The 21,055-nt window shown below is 44.4% G+C and overlaps 1 protein-coding gene across 3 annotated transcripts in view; it reads right to left on the bottom strand.

Moving 5' to 3' along the window:
- SFMBT1 (Scm like with four mbt domains 1) overlaps nucleotides 1-866 on the bottom strand; it is a 197,614-nt gene extending 196,748 nt beyond the window's left edge. For all 3 annotated transcript variants that reach the window (XM_033926574.1, XM_033926577.1, XM_033926581.1), the window contains exon 1: nucleotides 649-866. The gene's annotated coding sequence lies outside the window, so the exon portion shown is untranslated. The remainder of the gene's footprint in view (nucleotides 1-648) is intronic.
- Nucleotides 867-21,055: the final 20,189 nt, after the last annotated feature.

Genomic DNA, 21,055 nt, shown 5'->3' with positions numbered 1-21,055 from the left:
AATCTTCTCGTCAATCTGGCAACGACGCTAATGAATGAATGTCGGAACCAGTTTGTTTACATAAAGGCAGTATCATATGGAATCCGTACATATCAAATTTAGAACTGTAGACTATCCCAATCAAAATTTATAGGATTTTAAAGTTATGGGACAAATATGTCCCTTGGTCCTGAAAGGGTTAAAAGGCTCCGCTGTTGGCTTGTTCATACAGTTGTGTGAATGTTTATTCAAAACTTTATATACCACATAATTCCCAATTAGCAGCAGCCATGTGCACAAGTGTTATTCTATACTTTATAGAACTACCCTTTGCATGTGCACATTTTTTTTTAAAGTACTTTTGTCAGCATGCACATTTCTCCACACATGCATGTCAAATACATTTTTATGCAAAAATTGCTTCATAAAGTTTCCACTGTTTCTGACAAAAGGACATGCACAAGCTGACAAGCGCAGTTTTGGGCAGCAGCATCCTCTTTCCTCGCTGATCTAACAATGCAAACGCTGTCAACGCCGTCTCTGTCAAGGCAAAGCGTGCACGCGCCCTCGAGCAGCGCCAGCTGAAACTTCCCACCACAGACGAGCGTTTGCCCCAAGTTCGCGCCCACCTGAGCCCCTCGCGCGCTCCTTCTCGCCCACTCTTATTACCTGCTGCGAAGGGGCCTTTCGGGACAGCGCGAGCCGCAGCCCTTCAGGCAGCTTTTTTTTTTTTCCTCGCGGGCGTCGCTCCGAGGCGGCCGACGCTGCTCCCCGCTCAAAGGCGCCAAAGCCCGCGTGCCGCTGGCCCCCAGTCCCTTGACTGAACAGCGCGAGCTCCGAAGCGGCACGACGACAGCCGAGGCCCGAGCGCCAGCCCCGGCGGCCCCGCCCCCTTGGGCTGCTGCTGCTGCTGCTGCATCACGTCACGACGCCCGCGTCCATGACGCGCCTCCGCGCGGTACACTCGTCTGAGCGAGCGCTACCGAGGCTCCTCCCCTCCACCTTCAGTTGGTTCGGCTGCGGTAGTACTAGTGGCAGTGAAAGGGATCCCTTTGTGTAATACAAAAAAAAAAAAAAAAAAAAATTCCTTCCTACACTACTGAGGATTTGTGATCTACCAAGAAATTACAGGTGCCATCCTCAAATAATGCCAGGCAGGCATGCTGTAAGCAATGCTAGTTCCACCACAAAAATAATCATGCAACAATCATGCAAATAAAAAAAGGAAGTAGTAATTTGCAGCCCACTGCAAAATGTCATCCTTCATGTCAATCCCCGAGCCTTCCCCAGCCCAATTTCACAGAGCTGACTCTCCCTACTACTTAGGACACTTTTCTGGGATCTGGAGCCCCCCCCCCCCCATTTATTGAACCCCCTCCCTCCCAGTCAATGAAAAATGGCATCTTTCTTGCTCCTACCCTCCCTCCAAAAGCCCTGGTGTCTAGAACAGGGCTGGGCAACTCCAGTCCTCGAGGGCCAGAATCCAGTCAGGTTTTCCCCAATGAATATGCATTGAAAGCACTGCATGCAAACAGATCTCATGCATATTATTTGGAGAAATCCTGAAAACCCGACTGGATTCTGGCCCTCGAGGACTGGAGTTGCCCAGCCCTGGTCTGGAAGCACCTGTCCCTGGCTTTCTGCAGGGCTCCTACGTTGCAGCCTCCTTCCCTGCCTCTCCCCTCACTTCCCACAAGCCCTCATCTCCCAACAGTAACAAATGAAAATTATGTGGTAATCCCCCCCACACACACCAACACAAACATGCTTGGTCTAGTGTTGCCTCCTCACACTCCCCAATTTTTAAAAGAAAAAAGATCACTGGTGTTTAGCAGCCTCCCCTACCCTTTCCAAATTCCTAGAAGAGGCAGGAGTGATTCCCACTAGAGAATGACACGGTGACAAAATTCATCACCATTCCCATCCCCGCGGATAACCGCGGGAAATAACCCCATGTCATTTTCTAATGTCTATTTCAACCTCAGTCCTTCTACACCAGCATTATTCAAAGCAAAGCTTGCGGGTCTGATTCTTCCCTCTTTCCTTAAAGAATGACATGAAGATGGTTTCCCGCGGTTATCCGCTGGGACGAGAACGGTGATGAATTTTGTCACTGTGTCATTCTCTAATTCCCACTTCCTCCTGCCTCTGTTGTTGCCATCTTCAAGATGGCTGTGCTCTGCCTGCTGAGATGCAACGAGTGATGCCAATCTATCATGTAAGACAATTTCTGCCTTATATGACAAACTGACCCTACTCAGTGCATCCTAGGATGCATCAAGCAAAGTGGGGTGCTGCCATTTTGAAGATCACTCCTGACTCTTTTGATGTGCAGGCCAAAATCATTTCTTGGGGGGGGACACTAGATTACGAGGGAATTTTGTGTAGATGTTGGGGTTGGGCTGGGTAGGAGAAGGGGGCCCACTAGGCGCTAGACTCAGGGCAAGGATTCATATTATAGTAAGAGAGGGAGTGCCGTTAGACACCTATGCCTCTCAACCATCCCTTTTCTATGCTGTTCCAGACCCGGCACAAAGTTTCTCCGCACACCTGCAAAAAAGTTTGCATTTTTTCTTTAGCTTGGCTCTTGGATAAGTAAATGATCGCATGAACAGGTGTAACCTCCCCTTTAGTATAGTGGACTAAGCAGCTGCTTAGTCCCTACCCAGGATGGTGGGATGAAGGGGACAGGATCAGGATTGACCTGAGAGGCCAGACAAGCCTAGCATCAGACTGGTAACTCCTTGGAAATAAAGTAGTCCATACCAGCTTTGATCTTGAACCAAACACAACTTTACAACTGCTTTCAACTGATGAAGCAACTCCAAAAACAGTGCTTTACTTGTGGACAACTATTTACAGCAGTTTGCCTTCTCTCCACCACAGAAAATGCTTTTTAAAATTTTTATATTAATGTTCCTTTAATTACAGATAATACAATTTTCAAAGTACGTTGATGGAATATACACAGCTGGACAAGATATTGATTCCAAATAGCCAGATGTAATGATCTGCTACCAACACTTAGATGGAACCAGTCCCTAGGCTGGTAAAGGGCTATAGCCTGGATGCAAATGCACTGCTCAAATTTATTTAAACTTATATACCATATATTATCTATACGGTTTACATAGTCACAGTCATAAATGCTGAACAAACAAACATTTTAAGTAATTATAAAAAGCTGTACTATTAAATTGATCATTAATCGGATATTACATTAGCAGGTACTTCCATCATGTTAAATCTCAACACCAAAAGACACTTACAAACAATTGTGTCTTCCTTTGGGTTTCTCTGGGGTGCAGCGGTTCCCCATACCACTGCACAATGCTAGGCAGCAACTTTGTTAGCTCTGGATCTGGGCCAAGGAACTCCTGAATTCTTTAAAAAAAAAAAAAAAAAAAAAGTACATTTGTGTTTTCTCATGTGGGGGTATAGACAGGCTGATTCTTTAAAACTGCAAAACACTAGCAGATTTGGCAGGAAAATAACAATAGGGACTGTCCCTGTGAGACTGAAGGTCAGAGGTAGGAGAGTCCCAAAGATAATTCTGGCAGGCAAAGTAGGAGCTTAAATTACTGTGGGGTGTTCCTTCTGCCACCAGGAACATCACCCAATCACGAAACCTCCTTCGCTTCCATGAGTTTCCCCAAAGCTCCAGAAAATTCTGGTACCATAATATCCAATCTTCCAAACAGGTGCAAGATGCACAGGAAACACCCCCCTCTCCCCAAACCACAACAGGTTAAAAGTTCACAAAAAAAAAGCAACATAGAAGCTCTAAAGTTGCCTTAAGAAATGGACACAAAATGCAGCACCAATTCCAAGCAGCCTACTCTCATTGGCTGAGCACCTATAACACACAGGGCTGCACAGGAAATAGGCGCAAGGCAAGGAGAGAAAAAAAAAATTAGGAACAGCAGAGACAAATTCATGCATTTATTTTGCTGAATTTCTCCCAATGCACGTAAATGCATTCTAATACAGTCTGTGGCTATAAAGCAGCAGAGCCGCTCATAAACTAATGTGTCAGTTCCTGGTAGAGAATGACACGGGGAAAAAATTTGTCCCTGTCCCAGCGACCACCGTCCCTGTCACTGCCCCATCCCTGCGATCACTGTCCTTGCTCCGTCCCCACAGCATCCATACAATCCTCAGTACTGCAATATTTAGCTTATTCCTTCCTTATAAATCAAAGTTCTGGCTGCTGAACTGGAGAAAGAGATGTTCAGCTGGCAGGGCTTTGTTTATACATTTTTATCAACACAACTAATATACTACTTTATCCTAAAGCAAAATAAATAAATAAATAAACAGAATTTTTTTTTTCTACCTTTGTTGTCTGGTTTCTGCTTTCCTCATCTTCTCATTCAATTCCTTCCATCCACTGTCTCTCTTCTCTCTGCGTCTTCCATTTGCTCTGTTACTGTGCCTCTCCCTTAACCCTCCCCCCCCTCCATTGGTCTGGCACCCTTCTTCTTCCCTCAGCTTCCCCATAGTCTGGCATCTCTGTCTTCTTCCCTTCTAGCATCTTCTCCCCACTCTCTCTTCCCCATTCCCTACAGCATTTTCTCTCCACTCTGTCTTCCCCATATCCTTTCAGCTTTTTCTCCCCACTCTCTCTTCCCCATTTCATAGTAACATAGTAGATGACAGCAGATAAAGACCCAAATGGTCCATCCAGTCTGCCCATTCCCTTCAGCGTCTTCTCCCCACTCTGTCTTCCCCATGTCCTTTCAGCGTCTTCTCCCCACTTTGTCTTCCCCATGTCCTTTCAGTGTCTGTTCCTCTCCACCCCCTTTCAGTGTCTGTTCCTTTCCTCTACCACCCTTCCCTCTCACCACCTCACCGCCCTTCGGCACCCCTCATTATCTACTAGATCAAAAGCACTACTTAGATCTAACTGAAGAATCAAGACGCTTGAACGTAAACTGAACTGCCTACAGAGATAGCCCATTAGTGAAGCCAGAACTGTTTCCATACTATCTACAACAATGAACAGAAAGTCCTGTGACACCTCATGGACCTCTGACATCTTGGCCATGCTATTTGAGAAAGAATGTAAGGAAGTTCCTCCATTTACTGCAGGTAGAATTCTAGTTTTGATGCTTTTGCAAAATGAGTACATTTTATAAGGGAAGGGGGATATGTTTGTAGGCTTGCTGCTACTCATAAAGTTTTAACATAGTAATACAAACTGGTTAGCATTTTATACCCGACAAATTTTGTGAGACAACCCCCCCTCCCCCCCACCGTTTATCGTTAATTTGCCTTTTGCCACCCTAAATTGTTGGCTAGGGATCTCAGCATTTCAGAATCAGGCTCTTGTGTGCATCTCTAAAAGCTTTATTTGTTCCTTTTATCATTTCAGAACTATCGGATTCTACTGACATAAGAATGTTTTATGCAGTAACGTGTTGAAAGGTAGCGAAGTAAAATTTTCAGCTCTTGCACAGCCTCCAGGAAAAGATTTTGCTGTTCCTTAAAAACACGTTTGACCAAGTGATCAGACATGGGACTACTTTTCTGCCATTCTTCTCCTTATAGTGGAAGAAGGAAAGAAATCTGCCAAAGGCGCACGTGCCACCGTCCATCCCTTTCTCAATACTACAGGACAGGGCAACAAGGAAGAGCCGGCAAACTATTAGATCACCAGGTAGGATAAAGAGAGCTGAGCCAAATGCATTGAACTTTCATTTGAAAACACTGCTCCCTCCCATTATCAGAGGGGTGGGAGAAAAAATTAAACCTGGAGGATAAAGAAACCCCAAGCACATTATTAAAAGGCTGATTACTACAGTGATCATCAAAGAGGGGACGGAGGGGTGTCTTATTTTTAGGCGACACAATGGCGCAATATTGCACCATTATTTCCCCTTTATTGTCTGGTTTTGGAGCAACATATTTGTGTAAAGTTTAAGAGGGCACCTGAACAGCAAAACATGAAGAGGCAGGAGGGGGGGGGAACCCAATGCTGCCTTTTAGTGCTTTTCTTCCGTTTTTATTTGCACTTCCTCTTTCTCTGCAAAGAAAAAAAAAAAAAGCAAAAGCAAGCGACCGATACACCAAAGCTAGAAAGCACAGCCTCTTCTCCCCTCTTGCTGTCTTAGGCCTAGATTCACTAAACTCCATCCATCTATCAGCGCTCCTCCTTTGCCACAGCTGCAGGAAAGCAGCTCCCAGAGCCAGCAGGGGGCGCCCTCCAGCACAGGGCATGCTCTGGCTTCCCTGCCCCGAGTTTTTGCCAGCTGCTTGCTTTTATTTTCCTTGGCTTTCACTGCCTCCTTCCCAAATGGCACGGGCCACCTCTGTGCACGTGCTTGGCTCTTTTTTTTTTTGCCTCAGCTTATATTATAATGTACTATTTTAATATATGATCCCCTACCCTCCTGCTTGCTCTTAAAAATGCTCATCGGCGCTGGGTACACACAATAATATGAGGGCGCAGAAAATGCAGCCGTGGCAGGCCTTTTCATACTAAAGTAGGGCCGTTAGATTGTTATAAAAAAACTTAATAGACACCCCCTCCCTCTTTTTCAACCCTCCCACATAAAAAAGCAAAATAATACTAATTACTGTAAGCCCGTTTTTAAATAAAACACGCTTTCTTCTACTTCCCCGCACAATCTGATTAAGTTGTTAAGGCAAAGTTGGAGGAACTAGGTAAAAGGTAATTTAAACCCCCCCCAACAAAACCTTCTCCCCCTTCCCAAATAATATGAAAAGTCGAGAAGCCAAAACGACCACATCAGCAAACAAAGTAGAGGGAAAGGTCCCCATTTTGCATGCCAGTAACACCCGCTGTGACAGTCTGCAAAAGCAAGGATTGCTTTCTGCAGCCAGAAGAGAGGAAGCACAGGGGAAGGGGTAAAACGCGGACTTTGCAGTTTTCAATCGCAGGTCCTTAAAAATCTTCATTTATTTACAGCTGAGGTTTCAGATTTCATATGTGCAGGTCCACGTTTTAGCCCCTCATTTCACCGCTGTATCTGTTGCCGTTTCTGACCCCACGGATCTGTGCCTACAGTCTTTTATTAATAACACTTCAGCTAAGGGAGCTCTGACGGTACCTAATGCTTCTCCCTCCCTAGGCTGAGACTAAAAGTGGCAAAACTTTTGCCCTAAGGTCCGTGCTACTTTTAGTCTCAGCCTAGGGAAGGAGAAGCATTAGGGTCCGTTAGCTTAAGTGTTTCCTCTAATGATTTGTTATTAATAAAAGACTGTCGGCACAGATCCGTGAGGTCAGAAACGGTAACACAGTGGTGGAATGAGGGGCTAAAACGCCGACCTGCACACATGAAATCTGAAACCTCAGCTGTCAATAAATAAAGATTAAGGACCTGCGGTTAAGGTCCGCGTTTTAATGACCATAGGAACTAACTTTTTTTTTTTTTTTTTTTTAAACGATCAGGGGTGCTAAACTCAAAACCAAATTGCTCTTAATAGACACAGTGAAGCAGTTTGCATGCACAGGTTGATTGCTCTAGTCTAAGGTGATCTTTGGGAAGAAACAAATGAATGAACCCATTCGGTTATGCGATTTTCCAAGCATCCAGTGATAGCAGTGCTGAAAAAGAACCCGCAGTGTTTATTTTCAGACGTGAAATACAACTGTCTAAAAATCATGTAAGCTACAGTGGCAAGGCGTTTTATCACCTTTTGACACCGTGACACACTAAATAAACAAAATAAAAAGTTTCATTATATCCTTTTGGCGAATAGTACATTTTTATGATCACATTACAGTGCATTACAAGAAGTAAAAATGCAGAAATTCATAAAAATGTTAGCAGTATTGGGAATGGAGGCAGAAATCTGATATCTTAGTCATTATGAAAACAAAAAAAACTTTTTGGCTATACAGTAAAACCTTGGTTTGCAAGCATGATTCATTCCAGAAGCGTGCTTGTAATCCAAAGCACTCGTATATCAAAGCAAATTTATCCATAAAAAATAATGGAAACTGAGACGATTCGTTCCCAACCCAAAAACTTTATACTATACGTACTTATATTGTAAGACCTCACTTGTTTAGAACAGTCACTACACACCTGCAGCGTCAGAGAGAGAAGAACCATCGGCTCAGTTGTGATGTGTGTATACTGTAAGTACTTGTATTGCAAGACATTGCTTGTATATCAAGTTAAAATTTAATAAAATAGTTTGCTTGTCTTGCAAACCAAGTTACTTGCAATCCAAGGTTTTACTGTACTCAGCTCCTGAAATGATGAGAACTCATAACCGAGTGGTTAATTCCTAGACCCAAATAAGGCCCTTTCCAGTTCTCCGCACCACAGACTTTAAGGTTTAAAGTTGTTTATACTGTATAACAGGGAAACAGAATATGGGGCTCCTTTATCAGTGTGATACATGAAACACGATGTCAGTAGTGTCCTTATTATCCAGGATGAGCTAGATCAGTGTCTCTCAAACTTTCTCGAGCCGGGGCACACTAAAGGTAGTGGCCACGGCTTGAGGCACCCAGAAGTGTGCGGACATTGCCGTGAAGACATTTTGCGTATGCATGACATCATCATGTTGACGTCCGTGCATGTGCAGAGGCCCTCCAGATGGGCCCCGAGAAGCCTGTAGAGGGTGCCAGCAGGGAAGAGGGCTGGAGAGAAGGAGAGGCACTGGTGCCAGCTGATTGCCTACAGCAGTGTTTCTCAACTACTTCAAGCTAAGTCTGGGGTAGGGAACTCCGGTCCTCAAGAGCCGCAATCCAGTCGGGTTTTCAGGATTTCCCCAATGAATATGCATTGAAAGCAGTGCATGCACATAGATCTCATGCATATTCATTGGGGAAATCCTGAAAACCCGACTGGATTGCGGCCCTCAAGGAGGGACTTTGACACCCCTGTTCTAGAGGCTCTAGTTATATAAGATCTGTGTAAACCTAGTGAGTAATTTCCCATTCTTCAAGTCATTAAAGCCAAGTCCTTGGCAGAGTAGGATTCTCTGGAGGCTGAGCTAGAGTGAACAGTGCCATAAGCAGTCCAAGGAACAGAAGTGACATTTAAAGAGGTTGCCTTAGTGCAAAGGTAGGGAACTCCGGTCCTCGAGAGCCGTATTCCAGTCGGGTTTTCAGGATTTCCCCAATGAATATGCATGAGATATATGTGCATGCACTGCTTTCAATGCATATTCATTGGGGAAATCCTGAAAACCCGACTGGAATACGGCTCTCGAGGACCAGAGTTCCCTACCCCTGCCTTAAGTTTAACACATATCAACTGAGTACCCCAACCACAGACCTCCCTAGGCCCACCCAAGCTCTGTCCCAGATCCCATCCCCTTTACTAATTGTAATGCAATTTTTTCCATTCATTTTTCATATACACACAATATACACAGCAGATATAAATTCTCAAAACTGACACATTTCAATCACTATATTGAAAATAAAATAATTTCACCTACCAGCGATGCTCTGCAGGCTGCTGTAATTCGCTTTAAAGGTGAGGCTAGGGGACACTAGAGAGAAGGGAGAAACAGGCAGGCCTTCGGCGAATCGGGCAGCGCTGGCGCTGTACCCCATAGGGAAGTCAGCTGGCAGGCGCCTCTCTTCCTCCTCAGTGTGCCACGGCACTCTTGGAATCTCAAAAGGCACATTGGTGTGCCCCAGCACACAGTTTGAGATACACTGAGCTAGATGGTAGCTTTCATTACATTGGTATTTTACCCAGACAAGAAGCCAATGAAAGAAAACTTATCAGGACTAGGTTTCAAATACAAAATCAAACAACATATTGCCCCTAAAGAAGTGTTTGGCCCAACTCTGTCTAAATTTGGAACTAACCCTTGCAAAAAACAAACCACACCCACCCAAACTAAAGTCTGGATTGCAAATCAAATTTACAAATGAAGAAAAAAACCCAACTAGGTATGTTCAGTCCCTAATTTTTGTCTATTTACTTCTGAAACTTTTATTCAATTTATCTGTGTTTTATTACAAAAAATATCCCAATCGACTTCATTGCAAATTTGATTAGAGTACATTCCGCAACAGAATACTGGAAATAAATAAAAGGAATTACAATGTACAATTCTCTCAAGGCCACTAGAGGGCAGTCCATCCATGCAACACTTCCACGGACAGACTAGCGTAGCTCACTCGTCGCTGCTGACTGAGCTGTATTTGACCTCTAAGCAATTAGAACTTCATTATCTAGTACTATTGGTCCTTCACTGTTCACATTTAATCCCGATTTTAGACACTGTGCACATAAACATTAATAACCTATCTGCAACCGCTTCTGCAGAAGTTATCAGTAGAAAAGAAATTCAAGAAAATTTCTGTTGACTCCAGAAGAATCACCAGCGGTTTGTCTCACGTAAACTGAGGCAATGTGTGTGTGTGTGTGTGTGTGTGGGGGGGTTGTATATGAATATTTCAGTGTTCCCCCGCAATTTTGTGGTTCACGAATCACAGACTCAGTCTTTTGCGGTATTTTCTGACCGCCTCTTCCAGGAACTAAAGTCAGGCTACACCAGATAGCCAGATGGTATTTGCAAATGTATGTGAACTCTGAGCAAAAAGGTATCAAAAGTGGAGATAAAGACTATGGCCTAGATCAGGGCTGCCCAACTGCAGTCCTCGAGATCTACTGGCAGGCCAGGTTTTCAGGATCTCCACAATGAATATGCATGAGAGAGATTTGCATACCAAGAAGGCAGTGCAGGCAAATCTCTCTCATGCATATTCATTGTGGATATCCTGAAAACCTGGCCTGCCTGTAGATCTCAAGGACCGGAATTGAGCAGCCCTGGCCTAGATTCATTAAGCTCACAGATCGTGTCCCGACCAGTTTGCGAGCGTTCCCCGACCCGATCCACTAACCTTCTGCCTGATCCTATCCGCCCAAGCAAATGAAGGGAAATGGCATGCATCAGTAGGAAGCCCTCGATTCACTAAACAGAAGAAGGAACACCGATTGGGTTTGCCGATCCAAAATGAAGCGACTGCTGAGGACCAGTCGCTCACGTCCCTGCCGACTGTCCTGCTCTCTGCCGCCTTGAAACCCCAGCCTAAAAATAAAAGATAAAACCATCAAAATAAAACATTTTTGGAATGTCTTAAAACACATCTCACTTGTTAAAAAAGCGCAGTGTGAGCCTGTGGTTTTAACCAGCGGGGCTGCACAAGACGTGTTCTGTTCTGTGTTGTTCTGTAGTCTGGCTGCAAAGCGTGTTCTGTTCCATTGAAATGGTTCCTGAAGTCCACTCTTGGGGACAGCGATGTTGTGTGGAGAGTAAGCGCATGCACGGATCACATCTACAGGCAAAGAGGATGGTCTGCGCATGCGTCTGGATCGCTCTGCAGCGATCTGTGGGGTCGTTGTGGGGTGTGCGTCTGATCGCATAATTTGCATGAGGACTCGGCCACGGATCGCCCAGCAACAGTGAGTTTAGTGAATCTAGGCTTATAAAAGTTTAGAGGGGCAACTTTCATTTTTGTAAGATTTATGTACTGCTCAAAATTATTAAAACACATGCAGACCATGAAAAACTGCAGGAAGACTTCAGGAAATTGGAAGACTGGGCATCCAAATGGCAGATGAAATTTAATGTGGACAAATGCAAAGTGATACACATTGGGAAGAATAACCCGAATCACAGTACCGGATGTTAGGGTCCACCTTGGGGGTTAGCGCCCAAGAACAGGATCTGGGTGTCATCGTAGACAATACGATGAAACCTTCTGCCCAATGTGCAGCGATGGCCAAGAAAGCACTTTTAAGATGCTAGGAGTTTTTAGAAAAAGATAGTTATAATAGAATGTTATAATGCAGAATGTTATAATACCTCTGTATCGCTCCTTGGCACAATCTCACCTTAAGCATTTTGTTCAGCTCTGGTCTCCTTGTCTCAAGAAAGATATAGTGGCACTAGAAAAAGTTCAAAGAAGAGCAACCAAGATGATAAAGGGGATGCAGCTCCTCCATATGAGGAAAGACTACAAAGGTTAGGGCTCTTCAGCTGAGGGGAGAAATGATTGAAGTCTACAAAATCCTGAGTGGAGTAGAACGGGTACAAGTGGATCGATTTTTCACTCCGTCAAAAATTGCAAAGACCAGGGGACACTCGATGAAGTTACAGGGAAATACCTTCAAAACCAGGTTCACACAATTTGAAATCCACTCCTATGATAAATCTCAATGACTGGACATGAAGCATTATGTTACTCTATGGGAGGGCTTGCTGAAGCTCCTCCCTTCTTAATTAACATTAGTACACCTCCTTATGTTTGTTTTCCTGGATTCCCCGACTATGGCCTTTTTGTTTCCCTACCTGTACTCCAAGGGTGGGAGTGGGGTGGGTTTTGGGCCTAGCAGGGGTGGTACACCTGGACTGCCTGTCGAGAGAAATGTTGTGTGTTTGTTGTGGAATGTGTGGATTGATGCTTGTTTGTTTGAGAGTTGGTGGGTTTTTTCAATTAAAAATGTTATGGCCGATGGTGTAGTCTGGTCTTGTGCTCATTCCGGGAGCTTTGGGTCTGGGTTCACTTGCTGTATTTCTGTTGCTGTACCTTCACTTGCTCCCAGATGGATTCTCTCTTATTGGGGGGGCTAGTACCTTCTTGTTTTTCATTGTTCTCGTTGTTCTTCCTGTATTGTTCATAAGCTGATTGTACTTGCCTGTCTGGGCCTTTTGCCATTCTCAATAAAAACATATTTAAAAAAAAAATAAAACCAGGTACGTTAGATAAGAGTGCGAGCCCACCGGGATAGATAGGGAAAAATGCTTGAGTATCTGAATGTAAACCACTTAGGCTATAAGTGGTATATAAAGACTAAAAATAAATAGGAGGAAATATTTTTTCACTCAGAGAATAGTTAAGCACTGGAATGCCAGAGGATGTGGTAAGAGCGGTTAATGTAGCTGGTTTTAAAAAAAGGTTTGGACAAGTTCCTGGAGGAAAAGTCCATAGTCTGCTGTTGAGACAGACATGGGAGAAGCCACTGCTTGCCCTGGATCGGTGGCATGGAATGCTGCTACTATTTGGGTTTTATGCCAGGTACTTATGACCTGAAGTGGCCTCCATGAAGACGGGATCTGGGCTAGATGGACCATTGGTCTGACCCAGTAAGGCTGCTATTATGTTCTCATGTGAGTCAAGTACAGTATAGGACAAGTAAGCCATTGTGACATCACTGATGAGGTTGGCTCTTAGGCATTGGTGGAATAAGTCATTATGACATCACAATATCAGCTCTGGAATGTTGCTACTATTTGGGCTTTTTGCCAGGTACTTATCACCTGAAGTGGCCTCCATGAAGACAGGATACTGGGCTAGATGGGCCATTGGTCTGACCCAGTAAGGCTATTCTTGTGTTAGATTGGGACTGTACAATATTTTTCACAACTTTGATGTTTTTCATGTTCTAGGAGGAAAGTGCGACATAGGGCTCCTTTTACAAAGGTGCGCTAGCGTTTTTAGCGCCCGTACAAGAGTTAATAGCGCGCACTAGCTGAAAAATTACCGCCTGCTTAAAAGGAGCCCGTAGTGGTTAGAGCTAAAGCTTCAACACCCTGAAGTTGTGGGTTCAAATCCCGCACTGCTCCTTGTGATCCTGAGCAAGTCACTTAATCCTCCACTGCCCCAGGTACATTAGATAGATTGTGAGCCCACCGAGACAGAGAGGGAAAATGCTTGAAATACTTGTAGGTAAACTGCTTTGAATTTGCTTGTAAAACTAAAGGCGGCAGTATACAAGACCCAATTCCTTTCCCTATAGGCTAAAGTGGGGTATGTGATTTCTGGGGCTAATAATTTTTTTTTTTAATATATTGATAAATATTTCACATTTTTTTAACAATCTAATTAGTCCATACCCGAGTCTGACATTTGGCAGGATTATGCAGTTGACTTCCTGCTGCCTTGTGGTCCAAATAAATCACATACCCCATGCAGCGATTTCTTTCTAAATATTTCCACTTTACAGGACCTGCACGAAGAGACAAATTCAGTTTGGCATTAGATAATTTCCTTGGAGTCCAGAGAGCTCAATGATTGATGAAAAATAAAGCTTGAAGATTTCATGCAGGAGGTGGTGGAAGTTGACCAAAAGGATTTCCACTGTGTCAGTGACAAAGAAACCATTAATGCCTCGGACCATAAGAGCTCTAAACCTAACCTAACATTTGAGGTCTGTTCTCACAGCTGCTGATACGGTTTGCTGCTACTCGACCACTCAATGATGGCTGGTCTTTTAATAAATCTATATTATCGACTTTCTGAGTCAAGGTAGTTGAAGGCACTTGAAGCACTGAGCAATAGGAATATGTAATGACATGGCGTTGGGAAATCTGTATCAATTGGCCATTACAAAAGAAATGGAAAAGTCCAGATATTTTTCCCCTTCCAAAGTTTCCAATTTATCATCTTGTGATTGATTTTAAAAGCCTACATTTCAGGTGCCTACGTTTTTGGAGAATCGCGCTTAGCAATGCCTACGTCACATGACAATCCCACGCAGAACTTATGCATGCTGGCTTAAAACAGTTACTGTTAGCGCTGTGAGGGTGTGTGGGGGGGGGACCCCCCAGTAAACTTAAAAGTGTTTACGCTGGGGGGGGGTGGAACCCCCCACTACACTGAAAACTGCCGTTTTGCTTAGTTTTTGGGGGTATTCAGCAGTTTTTAGTGTACAGGGTTCCCCCCAACCCCCCAATGGTAGAGTAGTAAAGACGCAGGGGGATTGTGAAGATCTGCAACGTGACATAATCAAGCTTGAGGAATGGGCATCGACATGGCAGATGAGGTTCAACGTGGATAAGTGTAAAGTGATGCATGTCGGTAACAAAAATCTCATGCATGAATACAGGATGTCCGGGGTGGTACTTTGAGAGACCTCCCAGGAAAGGGACTTGGGAGTTCTGATCGACAAGTCGATGAAGCCGTCCACACAATGTGCGGCAGCAGCAAAAAGGGCAAACAGAATGTTAGGAATGATAAAGAAGGGGATCATGAACAGATCAGAGAAGGTTATCATGCCGCTGTACCGGGCCATGGTACGCCCTCACCTGGAGTACTGCATCCAGCACTGGTCGCTGTACATGAAAAAGGACATAGTACTACTCGAAAGGGTCAAGAGAAGAGCGATTAAGATGGTTAAGGGGCTGGAGGAGCTGCCGTACAGCGAAAGATTAGAGAAACTGGGCCTCTTCTCTCTCGAACAGAGGAGATTGAGAGGGGACATGATCGAAACATTCAAGGTACTGAAGGGGATAGACTTAATAGATAAGGACAGGTTGTTCACCCTCTCCAAGGTAGGGAGAACAAGAGGGCACTCTCTAAAGTTGAAAGGGGATAGATTCCGTACAAACGTAAGGAAGTTCTTCTTCACCCAGAGAGTGGTAGAAATCTGGAACGCTCTTCCGGAGGCTGTTATAGGGGAAAACACCCTCCAGGGATTCAAGCCAAAGTTAGACAAGTTCCTGCTGAACAAGGACGTACGCTAGTAGGGCTAGACTCCAATAGGGTACTGGTCTTTGACCTAAGGGCCGCCGCTTGAACGGACTGCTGGGCACGATGGACCATTGGTCTGACCCAGCAGCGGCAATTCTTATGTTCTTATGTAAGCAAATTAGAGTTCTTACCTCGTGAGAGAAGAACAAACCAAGGAAAAGAAAAGCAAGGGATATGTCTTAAAGAACCAATATATAACCTTTATTATGCAAATGTCCCAACAAGGATCCACGTTTCAGCATCTACAATGCCTTCAATCAGGGGACACTGAGACATTGTCTCTCGCACATTTATGGATAAAGACTCTGTGGAGCTTATGGCTGAATCTGTCAGCGTAGACTTAGGAAAATGAAAGAGAACATTTGATGAAACCCATTATCAAACACACTGCCACATGTTATGCCACCTGAGCAGCTTTCCAACCTGTGTGTGGTAAACCTAAGTACAGACCATTGCAGTAATCTAATCTAGAAAGTACAAAACATATGTATCACAACTTTAAAATCAGCTTTAAGAATCATTACCTTGAGTTTACATATGATATGCAAATAATAAAATGAAATCTGAACCACATTTTCTACTTGAAATGTAACTGCGCATACAGGATTACTAGTACTCCATGACCTGTAATTTCAACAGGTTGAACAATCTCCTTATTAATAGCTCCACTGTCCGACATTGTTTCTGTTTGATCCAAATTTAAAACCAATCTATTTTTATCCATCCACATTTGAGTGGCTCCCATCTAATGTTGTAAATATGTCCTACTAGTAACAAACTCGTTATTCACCGGGAAAAAAAGTTGGATATCATCGGCAGAAATTCTAAATCCCATTTCAATATGTCACAAAGATTTCATATACAGACTAAACAATAAAGTGGACAAGGTGAAGCCCCGAGCTAACTCCTATTTCTAGCTGATAAACTGCTGATGTGTTTCATTCCATGTCATTGCTATTGGAAGGAAAGGAGGCATAGTGGTTAGAGCTAAAGCCTCAGCACCCTGAAATTGTGGGTTCAAACCCCACACTGTTCCCTGTGACCCTGGGCAAGTCACTTCATCCTCCACTGCCCCGGGTACCTTAGATTGTGAGCCCACTGGCACAGTCAGGGAAAAATGCTTGAAATAGCTGTATATAAACCACTTTGAGTGTGGTTGTAACACCAGTACAATATACAAGTCGCAATTCTTTTCCCTTTCCCTATTTTACAGTTCTGCAGGTAGGAAACAAACCACTTAAATACTTTTCGTCTTATCCCCAAATTCCGAAGCCAATTTAAAAGAATGGTATAGCTTACTGTGTCAAAGGAGTCACAAAACAAAAAAACATGTTCATATCCATTCCCTTTTTAAGTACCCCCCTAGCCTAGCTGGTGCCTTTTGCCTCTTTACAGACCAATGTATCTCTAGGTCTAGTGATGAAGGACCTTCCGGTAGGATCCCTCTCGGGCACGCTGGACTCAATGAATCTCAAGGCAACTTTTCAGCGTCTGGCAAGAAGAATTGGGAGGAGGAGAGCCACAGAAGTCTGTTTATTCTTCTCACCCGCTGTGCTTTGTTCTCCAGTTGGCAAGAGTCAGCCCATGGTTAGAGCAGCAAGATGAAAACCAGGGGAGCTTGCTCCAAATTCTACCACAGCTACTTGTAATCTTGGGCAAATCGATTGCACAAACTCAGATTGAGAGATCTCTAGGAACTGAAAATTCCCCAGTGTACCTGAATGTGTCATTTCAATAGCTTGTGGGCAGTATATAAGAAATAATTAAAATCACTTCTTTCCTGTTGCTTCCTCCTCTGCCTTTCTTTTGCAGTCAGAACCACATGGAAATTAAAAACGTATTTAAATGACCGCGGGGAGGAAGACGGAGCCAACATGCTTGTTTGCCAAGGGCCCACTAGAGTGCTAATTCTGCCTGATGTTCTTGAGCACTGTGGACTAACGAGTCCTGACTTGAACTCCTTTCAAGCAACTGAGAGCATCCCTATCCTTGCTGCGTCTATTCCTATGCTCACTTACCCCCTTCCCTACCACGCTCATGACTTGTGCGTTACCTATGCAGTTCTGGATTAGAAAACCCATTCTTGGTGATGGCTAATATGCATCAATCACAATAGCTCCACACAGACAGAATCTTCTCTTAATGGAATTTTCTTCGGTGAAGGCCTACTTAAACTTACATTAAAATGCTAAGTTTTATTTATTTACTTTGGATAATTTCACAAAGGCATCAGCTTTCATGGCTAGGATGGAGTCAAGCTGTTGACAAGGGACAGCTCAAGGAAATTATTACCCTGGGATCCCAACAATCATATTCTTTTGAAATCAACCTCAGCATTTTGTTTGTCAAAATTTTCAATTAATAGCTATATTTAGCCAGAAAAATAAAGTTCCCAGGAGACCTATTCTTTTCTCATTCACATATTCACTCATTACCTTTAGAGGAGGGCACCATTTGTTCTCTGAGACGCAGGCTTTTCATAGCTCAAGACAGATGACAGAGTTCGCCCCATTCTTGTCAAAAATAGATTTCCTGGTAAAGAAAATGAATGTCTCTCTCAGATTGCTAACTACACATTTAACAGGACTTCACTAATGCGAATGCAGTTCATTTCGGACTTTAGATGGTTGCAAGCCAAAACAAAGTTCAGGGAATTGTAAGAAGTCCCTAAACAACTATCTTAAAATATCCCCAGGAACGTTAACAAAATTGAACTAATAAAGTAAAATGCTTCCCACATGAGGAGACAGCCATGCTGTACCTGGAAGGCTACTGCCAGAGGCAGGATTTATTTATTATTTAAGAACATAAGAATAGCCTTCCTGGGTCAGACCAATAGAAACATAGAAACATAGAAATAGACGGCAGATAAGGGCCACGGCCCATCAAGTCTGCCCACCCCAATGACCCTCCCTATCTATCTTTGCGGATAGATCCCACATGTCTATCCCATTTGGCCTTAAAATCTGGCACGCTGCTGGCCTCAATAACCTGAAGTGGAAGACTATTCCAGCGATCAACCACCCTTTCAGTGAAGAACTTCCTAGAGTCCCTGTGCAGTTTCCCGCCCCTTATTTTCCACAGATGCCCGCTTGTTGCCGCGGGACCCTTGAAAAAGAAGATATCTTCTTCCACCTCGATGCGGCCCGTGAGATACTTGAATGTCTCGATCATATCTTCCCTCTCTCTACGGCAGCAGGTTCAGGACTAACATCGGAAAGTTCTGTTTCGTACAACGAGTGGTGGGCACTTGGAATGCTCTCCCGGATGAGGTTGTGATGGAGACTACTGTTCTGGGTTTCAAACGCAAGTTGGATGCATACCATCTTGCTAATCATATTGAGGGTTACGGGAAAACCGGGTCTCCATAAAGGAGTACCTAAATGGGCCTCCGCGTGTGCGGATCGCCGGACTAGATGGACCTAGGTTTGATCCGGAGAAGGCATTTCTTATGTTCTTATGAGTAGAGCTGTAACTTCCCTAGCCGCTCCTCGTATGGGAGATCCTTGAGTCCTGAGACCATCCTGGTGGCCATTCTCTGAACTGATTCCAGTCTCAGCACATCCTTGCGGTAATGCGGCCTCCAGAATTGCACACAGTACCCCAGGTATGGTCTCACCATGGATCTATACAATGGCATAATGGCTTCAGGTTTACGGCTGATGAAACTCCTGCGTATGCAACCTATGATTTGCCTTGCTTTGGATGAAGCTTGCTCCACTTGATTTGCAGACTTCATGTCTTCACTGACAATCACCCCTAAGTCTCTTTCTGCTTCAGTTCTTGCCATATCTCGCCATTTAGGGTGTAAGTCTTGCAATGGTCCATCAAGCCCAGTAGCCCGTGCTCACGGTGGCCAATCCAGGTCACTAGTACCTGGCCAAAGCCCAAGGAGTAGCAATATTCCATGCTACCAATCCAGGGCAAGCAGTGGCTTCCCCCGTGTCTTTCTCAATAACAGACTATGGACTTTTCCTCCAGGAACTTGTCCAAACCTTTCTTAAAACCAGCTACGCTATCCGCTCTTACCACATCCTCTGGCAACGCGTTCCAGAGCTTAACTATTCTTCGAGTGAAAAAAAAATTCCTCCTATTGGTTTTAAAAGTATTTCTCTGTAACCTCAAGTGTTCTCTAGTAATTTTTGACGGAGTGAAAAATCGATCCACTTGTAACCGTTCTACTCCACTCAGGATTTTGTAGACCAAGCATATCTCCCCTCAGCCGTCTCTTATCCAAGCTGAAGAGCCTTAACCGTTTCAGTCTCACAGTATTACATACATATTTCAGGATTTGCACAACATAAAGATCCCATACATCAGTAAAAATCATAAGATTGTACCATCTCAACCTATAATGTACTTCTCAACTGCACAAGACTAATAACCTGCAAAAACGATGATATTCAGAAAGTAAAATATTAACTCATGAAGCAGAATATTAGCTTAAAAAAGCTTGAACAAGCAAAGGGGTCTTAGGCAACTTTCTAAACGGCAATAGATTTCTGCAAAACCGTAAGGATGCGGGACTTGATGGCTGTTTGGTATGACTCAGCATGACGCATCTTCTTAATACCCCTCCCCTTTTACAAAACTGCAAAAGCGGTTTTTAGCGCAGGCCAGCCTGCTGAATGCTCTGCGCTGAGCACTGGGAGCAGCGCAGAGCATTCGGCGCATCGGCCAGCGCTAAAACCGCTTTCGTGGTTTTGTAAAAGGGGGTGAAGGTGTGTCTTTTGTGTATTAGAAATTTTGAAATGTCCAAAAACATTGTACTGTTAAGATATTCCTGAAGAGCAAAAAATGGCACTTTGTCTGTGCCTCTGTTTTGTTGGAATACGTAACGGACTCATTCCATAAGTGGACCCTGAAGATTTGCCACTTTAGCCTCAGCATAGGTCATGGCTCTGACAGACCTCCAGGGCACTTTAGCTCTGACGGACTCTAATGCTTCTCCCTCCCTATGCTGAGACTTAAAGGCCTGGATTCACTAAGGGCACAGATTGGATCGGATCCGTGTCCGGAGGAGCCAATTCACGAATCGCCCTCATGCAAATGATGGCGATCGGAATCATGCCCCCAACTGCCTGTCCAGATCGCTCTATAGATGGTCTGCGCATGCGCTGGACCTCCAGGCCCAGCAGAGAATTTTTTTTTTTTAACCTTTTTGGAGCCTGTGGTTTTAACTCGCTTTAAACCCACGGGTTAAAACCATGGGCTCGTAGTGTGAGGAAGGGCAGGAGAGATGCGGGGCAGCAGGAAAGATTCGGGGCAGGCAGGAGAAGAACAGCTATTCCAGCACTGCAAGGGGTTTGCATTCCAGAGTTCAGATTCGGGGCGGTAGGAGATATTTGGGGCAGGCAGGCAGGCAGAAGAATGGAGATTCAGGGCAGGCAGGCAGAAGAACGGGAGAATCGGGGCGGGCAGGCAGAAGAACAAGAGATTTGGGGCAGGCAGGAGAAGAACAGCTATTCCAGCACTGGAGGGGGGTTTGCATTGCAGAGTTCAGATTTGGGGTGAGAGCGGGGCGACAAGAGATATTTGGGGCAGGCAGAAGAATGGAGATTCAGGGCAGGCAGGCAGAAGAATGGGAGAATTGGGGCAGGC

This window comes from Geotrypetes seraphini, chromosome 17, assembly GCF_902459505.1.
Source record: "Geotrypetes seraphini chromosome 17, aGeoSer1.1, whole genome shotgun sequence".
Classification (NCBI taxonomy): Eukaryota; Metazoa; Chordata; class Amphibia; order Gymnophiona; family Dermophiidae; genus Geotrypetes; species Geotrypetes seraphini.
The sequence above is the reverse complement of the archived record's forward strand: the minus strand, read 5'-3'. Positions and strand labels throughout refer to the sequence as shown.